Source organism: Dromaius novaehollandiae, chromosome 3 (assembly GCF_036370855.1).
Source record: "Dromaius novaehollandiae isolate bDroNov1 chromosome 3, bDroNov1.hap1, whole genome shotgun sequence".
Classification (NCBI taxonomy): Eukaryota; Metazoa; Chordata; class Aves; order Casuariiformes; family Dromaiidae; genus Dromaius; species Dromaius novaehollandiae.
The window spans coordinates 80,813,472-80,821,656 of NC_088100.1; the positions used below are offsets into that span (position 1 = coordinate 80,813,472).

The 8,185-nt window shown below is 42.7% G+C and overlaps 1 long non-coding RNA gene across 1 annotated transcript; it reads left to right on the forward strand.

Annotated features, from left to right (window-relative positions):
- Window positions 1-1,013: 1,013 nt before the first annotated feature.
- On the forward strand, window positions 1,014-4,108 carry LOC112993553 (uncharacterized). Its single transcript, XR_003261738.2, has 2 exons — window positions 1,014-1,860; window positions 3,760-4,108. It is a non-coding gene; the product is annotated as an uncharacterized LOC112993553 (long non-coding RNA).
- The last annotated feature ends 4,077 nt before the right edge of the window (window positions 4,109-8,185 follow it).

The window sequence follows — 8,185 nt, forward strand, 5'->3', positions numbered from 1 at the left end:
CAAGAGCAGGTGCCCTTGCTCTTGCTTCCCAACCCCTTCTGAGAACCTGCTTAAATCCTAGGTAACTTTATCTGAGAAACAGCTGTGGAAGGCTTGAGAGACACCTGCCCACTGTATCGATAATTAGGACTGGCGAGAATAGGATTCTGTTTAAGGATGTTCCCCGAAGTAGCTTCACAGGCATCTCCATCGGGGTTTAGCGAGGCCAGGTGCCCTCTGGCCTAAGGCTGTGTGGAACATGCTCAAACAAGAGAAGTCCCTGCCCCGGAGGGCCTCGCAGATCCCAGATCGCTGGGCTGCAAGGAATGCGTATCAGTGATTCACTGCATTTCCTTGTAACCACTCAGCTTTATTAGCAGTGGCCCATTATTAGGAATGAAGGAGGAAGCTTTCTGGGTAAAAAGACAGTAAAGAAGGAAGTCAGTACTCTCAGTATTTGAAAGAATAAGAGAAAGTGGAAACTCTCTTGTTTAAAGTGTGTCTTCTCAGAAACCTTTGTTTAACTTAGCATCAATTAAATGATCAGTCTCTGTTTTTTACAGACCATTCTCAGTAAATTAATAATATTTACCCTGAAGCATCCAGGAACACACCTGTATTTGTATATTCAATACTGATATATAAAATGGGGAATATGTGTTTACTAACACATTATATTACAGTTGCAGACTGAGGGGATTTTTTTTTCACTTATCAGGCTGATTGCAGCCTTTTTTGTTTAATTGAGGATACGTGTGTTGTCTACATCTGTGATGGCAGAGCCCCAAAATGGGATGTGAAATGGGGAAGTGGGTGGAATTCACCAGAGAACACCACTTATTTGCATGCTTCTGCCTAAATCAGGTGGATCTGGAGGGAGTATTTTGAGCTTAAGTTAATGCTGACCTCAGCTGAAATAATTTGCCCTCTTGCTCTTCCTCAGATGTACAGTCCAGAGGGAGTTGTCTGACTGCTGCATGTGATTGTATGCATCTGTCAACAGAATCAGGGATCCAAATGCAAAATGTAGCAGTCAGGAACATTGTGTGGATTTCTGACACTCCCTGAAGGACATTAGGACCATAAACCAGTGAATGGATTACAATGAGGCATAAATAGAGCATTTCTATCCATGACAGATGCAATCCAGCTCTAGCACTGCTTATGTTATTTAAAGGAAAACTATATCTATTTCCCTCAGACCAGCTTTCTGAATTTCAAGTGATAAAATAAGTCATAAATGTTTTTCCACATGAATAAACTGGGAGCTTCATTTGGAAATGATTTGTCAGCATTGTTTTAGAGGGAGCCTGGCTGTTACGTCTCACAGAATACACTTCCACACGAATACGAGACCACAGAACTAATTCCAATCATAATATTAGAAGAACTGCAGGATTTTGCATAGCTTGTCATCCCAAGCAGAGAAAGTCCTACTTTGCTGCTCTGGCTTGCCATTCGAAGCATGCAGTGCTGCAAGCCAGCTAGGCTGTAACAGACTTATAAGGAATAATGTCCTAAAGCCAAGAAGCAGGTGTGAGACAAGTTTCTCACTTGTGCAGACATATGCTACAAAATGCTGCAACCTTTCCTGCATAATATCTTAATGTATAGTCATTAGGCAGGACAGAGTGGAGGGCACACATATGGAAAATGCCTCTTATTCGGAGACCGGAGCGTGTACTTTCTGTTTGATGCTGGCACGTGCAAGGAGAGACTAACATGCAGGCTCCAAACTGCTGATTGCAATCTGAGAAAGAAACAATCGTGAAGACAGCAGGAATTTTACCACGTTTTAGACTAGTAAAATTTCTCTGGGAATTATTTGCAGAAGTGGCACACCTGGAATCTGAATTACTGTATCTGGATTGCAGTGCACTGGTAAGTCTTACCGGGGGGAAAAACTGGAGAGACTAAGACTAGGAGTTAAGGCTGTGCCAAGTTCACATAACAAGGGTGTACAGCTTCGAGGTAGCTCACTCCATTAGACAACTTCTGATGCACTGGCAGCTTCTAAGTCACGAGGTAAACGTACCTTTCAAAGAGTTGGGCATGCGGCTGTACTGGTGTAGAACATTTGTATCAAGAACTGGCTTTTCTTAAGGCTGGATTCTGACATCCTTGAAGAAGTGTTAGATTATTTTAGTTTTCCCTAAAAGTAAGCCCTGATGAACTCTGATGAAATCCTAGATACTCTCAACTCTTTAGTCAGCCAAAGGGCAATATGGATGGAAATCAGAGAAGCTGCCATGCTGTGAGGAACAAATCGTCGGGTTAGCTGATGACTGAGGTTTATGGAATTGCTGCATTTTCTTACTAGTTAGAAGCCAATAGAAGTCAGGTAGACAGAGTAAAATAATTCTATCACTGAAAAGGCTAATTAAAGAAGTATATTGCTAAAGAGCTGATTATCTACAGAATTTTGAAAGACCCAGACACTCAGCTTGAGAATGATGTAATTGACATAAGTGTATGTGCCTATTAATATTAGGATGTTTGGAGTATTAATATTACGATGTATGGAGTTTAAAATTTTGGCCGAACTTTAAAAACAAACCAAAAAGATGTCCAGGCAGTGAGTTTTGTGGAGGAGCTTTGAAGAGAAGGAGGGAAGTTTCATTGCTTGGGACATTAAAAGTTAGACTAGCCAAAAACTAGGAAATGAGCTGCAGAAAATGAACATACATTGTCATGGAGATGAATTAGATGAACTGGATGGCACAACAGGCATTTTTTCATCTCTGTCTCTATTCATCTTTAGCTAAGGAGACATCATATTGCTATAACAATTCTGTGATTTTGTAGACTTGATCTTTTGACACAGACACATAAATATACCTCACAAAATTCTGTTCTTTCTCTTGGTCATTTTAGCTTAGATTTTTATGCAGATCACACACTACTGCTCCATTCCCAGCTGGAGAGATGATCAGTGACTTTCAGGTTAAATAAATTCAGTGGGGACCAACAGCAAAAATAGCACTTTGACGCAAATCTGTGAGCATTTATTCAGCTGCAGTTGAGCCTATACTCAGGCTCGGTCTGGCTGGTTTTACCACTCTTTCCGGATGCCCTCTGTGCATGTAGGTGCAAAGACATATGCACTGTAGCCACGCCATCTCCAGCTCACGTGTTTCTCCTCTGGCTTCCCAAGTTCCAGAATAAGGACAACCTACAGAACAGGGAGGTTTTTCATGTCTGTTTCTTAAAAAATAGTTTTGAGCTGCATGGGCTATAATTTGTGCAGTTTTTGTGATGGTGGTTAGTTAGGGGTTACTGACCAAGAATCTTTGATATGCTGTACCATTTTGAAATTTCCGTAATGAAATAGTTAAGCTTCCCTATATTTGTCAATTATGCAAGTTACTTCTCAAATTGAACCTGTAGCATGTGACACTCTAGTGACCTGGAGGACAAAAAAGTTGCTGGAGGAGTTTGTAAATGATTCTGAAAACTGGAAAAACATCACAGCCTGGATGTTCCTTCAAAGGCAAATGCCAATCAGACAATAAAGGAACAGTTGTGACACATACCGGTTGTGGAGAATGACCTCTTTTGTCCCCTGCCACCCATCCTGTGTAAAGTACACTGGTGTCTTTGTCCTTATAAAGTGAGCATGTGCATTCTTTTTCTCCACTATCAGTATCACAGTCCACTGAACTCAACTTGTAACTCTCTATTGCTCTCTATTGCTGCATCTTTTTAATCCTTGCTGGGGAGGTAAGACTCGCTGGACTTGCCAGAGTTTGCTAATGGTACTAAGCATGTTCTTTGTTGCAGGCAGGACATATTCTGTACAGCCAAGACAAGCTGCAAAATTCCTCTGCTTCTCCCATGACCTGTCATCACCTACCTTCTAGCCAAGACATGGTTTGGAAGAATCAGTGGGTAAAGAGCATGTGGAGTAAATTATATTTGGAAAGTGAAGAAATCTGAAATAGTGTTGCACCCTTTGCTGTCTTTGGTGCAGGGACCTTCCTGCCGTTCTCAGCTGGCAGCTGGTGGATTGGTGACAATGACCTGGACCTTTTATTGATATTACCCCATTTAACATCATGTGATGATTTTACCATGCATGATATGAAATCAGGTTTTGCAGACGGAATAAAAATCCATCCTTCAAAAGGAAGACTCCAAGCCTGTGCCAGGTTTCTTTTAGTTTGTTTTCTATTTGTTGCAATGTGATTATACATAACCTAGAGGAACAAATTGGGGTCAGATGTATGGGTGGCAATAACATGACTTAAAGCCATATATTTAAGTGAATTATTTACACATGTTAAAAATGATACTGATGAGCATTTAAAATCCAATCTCTTTTTCTCTGATTGATAATTTTTTTTCTTTTTTTATGGGTGTTGAGTGGGTTTTTTTTTTTAGCTTGGACAGCAAAGGCAAAGCTGTTTTGTTTCCTGTTTATTGAATATTTCATTTTTTCTATTTCTTGTATGCCAGAGAAATGAGCTGTCTTTGATTTCAAACAATGCAGAAGAACATTTCAGTTCAGAATTATAGCAACAGAATTTTTACTGAAACAGTTTTATTAAATGTTATACATTAAGATCATAGCCCACTCTATAACAAAAACATTTTAAAAAGCACTTAAACTACTTATGCTACTAGCAGTGGCAGTAGGACTGAATAGAGGAAAACAATAAAGCCACCTGTATCTGACTTCCCTCTGCAAGGAAACACAGCCATGATGTTTCCCATAACCATCCCCATACTGGGCAATGCTCCCTTTCCCACTCCAGGCACAGCAAGCCACGAAGCAGGTCCCTGCCTTTCCCTCAGGCAACGTATGAGGCTGGGGGAAACACTCCTGGTGGGTCAGGCAGGAGTGGCCTGTGCAGAAGGGCTCCTCACCACCGCCTGCTGTCGCTGCTGCCCCACCTGCTTCTCCTTTTGTGTATGGTTATTGGGGGCCCAATCCTGAAATAAGCCCTCAGGGCCTGGTGAGGTGAACAGGAGTTGAGTGGACCCGCACAGCTGAGACGCGAGTTTGGCCCTCTGTACTTAGTTATTGGCTCTCAACTCTTGCACAGTCCTCATCATACACTCGCTTGCAAGGGAAGCCAGTTAAGTTGCTCAGGAGAGATGGAGCTGCTCAGCTAGGATGAAGTGCTGGTCTTTACCAAGATTTGGCTTCTTCTTCCCTGCCCAGTTAGGATCACAGCAGGACAGTGGCTGGCTCAGCCACGCAGTGGCTCAGCGGTATGTCTGCAGTTGTTCCTTAACCTCCCTCTATCTCCTGGGCCACATGACCAACTAATATTGTATCCCTGGGGAGAATTTGCTCTGTGCAGCTTTGTCCTTTTAACATTTTAATACTCTTCCAGTTTAAGCTGTTCATGGCAAGACCCAGACTTAAATTGCTGAACACAGATGTCACAAATTGCTTTTCAGTATGCTCTGGTGATGTCTGGAGCTGCTGACAAGACCTGAAAGAGGTGATTTTAAAAGAAGGTTTTAGTTTGGACAGTCTTTAAACTGCTTTTTCCCTGGTTCAGCATCTGGTCCCGCATGAGTGATGAGCTGACTAGTTCAAAGGAAAAATGAATGAAGTGCTTTCTCACAGAACGGGCATGTACCCACTGGAACTCATTGCCATAAGATGTCATTGAGGTAATAGAAATAAATTTTATAAAGAAATAAGGAATTCTGAAGAGGGTGGAAAGCCTCCTTCTATGGCAAATTTTTAGGAGATTAGGAGGAAACGCTGAGCAGGTCAGTTTATATGTCCCGTCCGTGGGATTTCTTGTGTCTGCTCCTTAGGCAGTCAGCGTAGAGGCTGTCAGAGACAGGACCCTGAGCGAGATGGATCATCCCTCCGATTCATGGTGACAACTCCCAGGCTCTGAGTGAACCTTGAAGGCTCAGACAGGGAAGAGTCAGCTTCCAGCATGTCATTTGGAAAAGGCACTGCTCCTGTGATGCTGCCTTAACAAAAACTAACAAATCAAAAACACAGTTAGGAAAAATGTGACTTTTGGTGCTCACCACAAGAGTGGTAGAGAACTGAATGGAAAAATCCTCCTTTCAGCTTTGCAACATATCCCTCGCAAACACCACCACAAAAATCCCCCACCAAATCCTCTGAGGCTTTACGCAATGAAGACATGTGCCAAAAATGCCTGGGGGCAATTACATCTTTATTTGTTTATTATCTTATTTATGAGCTTGATCATCTAAGTGTTAATGTCAATGATTGGATATGCAGGTTGTATTCTTCTTTTAATTATTAAAATATCTAATTCTTATTTTACAAAGAATGTTTTCCTTTCTTCCTCCCCACCCTGTCTTCCTTCTTTCACCCTAATTTCTGTAGATGCCTGGTGTCACTGGTCTGCAGCTAGTGACTGGAGAATTCTGCCATGCCAATTTTATTTCATATTTACAGGTAGTTCTGCTAGGCCTGATACAAACCATGCCCACCTGCCAGCCATCGCCCCAGCGCTGGTTTCAGAGAAATGACATCACATCATGAGTCTGACTTTGCGGCATTTTGGGGCTACTGGAAGGGATTATACTTGATGATTTTGCATTGTGGAGATCTAGGGATGGGAGAGGGGCACAATAATGTATGTCTCCCCGAGTAGAGCAGAGAGAGGTAAACTCCCACCACGGTCATGTACCCCCCAGAATGCTGGAGGGAAGAAGTGGTCTTTTACCTGCTCTGCCACCTGCTTTACCAGCCATTTGCTGGCTGGAAAGGAGACCCAGGTCTCCCTGCACTTTCCACCCAGAGCCATTAGCTGCGAGCCGTGCGGCCGGGGAGAGGGACCCACGACGCAAGCAATGACCCACAGCTGCACCCAGGAGCCACAGCCTTTGGAGCCAGAAAATACTGCAAACACGAGAACAAATCACTCAGCTATGGGTTTTGGAGCTGAGGAAAAGTTAGAGATAAAAGGAGCTGCACTGAGAATACTTCCACATTTAGACAGGCTACAGAGAAGAGGAAGGAGGGGAAGGGAGCTGTGGGCTAGTGAAGTCGTTGAAGCAAAGGGATCTCGGTAACAACATGCACAGATGTATTGGCACCAGCAAGGCAGGTCACCTTGTCCCTGTTGAAACTGGACCTCTACCCTGACTAAAGATACCTCTGTAGCTACCTCCTGATTGCTGTTCACAGTTTCCGTATTTATTTATCTAATAAATTCAGAATCCTTATGGTGATAAACATTGGGTGGAACACAATACAGTGTTTGCCATCGCTTCTCTTGTGGGCAGATTTCTTAATTGTCTCTAGTGATGACTGTATATTGCACTAACGCTCCCAGGCCCCATGAGACCTCATGCTTGCCTGGCTTTCCTGCTGGGGTTTTCTCAGAACAGATGGTTTTGTTCTCAGAGGTTGTATTTTTTCTAGCAGGAGAAACTGTTGCGGCCCAGCGGCTAAGCGGTCCCCAAGGCAGGTGTGGGATCATCTCTGAAAACAGGCCTATTGGCGGGAGGGAGAATGGTGTCTAACAGTGGCTGTTGGCAATGGATAGAGTAAATGTCCACATGACAGCAACAAAGCAGAGCAGAGTGGAAGCAAACAATTCCTGAAATAACACATCTGAAACTTCAGCTGATTCTTTTTTTTTTTTTTTTTTTTGAAATAACAAAAAGTCTTGGTGAGTTCTCTCTCCCTTAGTGCACCCACCTTCCTATCCTTCCCAACAGTGCTAGCTAATCAGGCAGTTTTACGTAAGGTAGTGAAAAACGCTTTCCCATAATGATTTTTTGAGCTTCTGGTGCACTTTGCTTTGTTATATTGGACAGCACATGGAAAGACAATCATCCCAACTCTGCAAATGAGGAAGATGAGATACGGAAAAGTTAAGTGACCAGGTCAAGACCTAATAGTATTTACAGAAAGAGGTGAGAAAGGCCAGAAAATCCAGACAGTTGTATAAGGTTGCTTGTTCTTTTTTCACGACACCAAGGCAAGCTCATTCCTTAGTGTGCTACACTGAACAGACAGGGGCATGTGTTACTAGTAAGGTTCCTCTTCTGTCCTTAATAATTCCATATAAACTGAGCACTAATAAAGATCCAACAGCCATGACAAGGTACTGTGCAAACAATTATTTAACCTATTACCAGCCATTATGGTCATTTGTGCAAATACATGTTTGTACATCTGACATTAACTCCCCATATGGAAAGTGCTTTGTGAACACACAAAGCAGCTGCTTTTGAAGTGTCATGCTTTTAA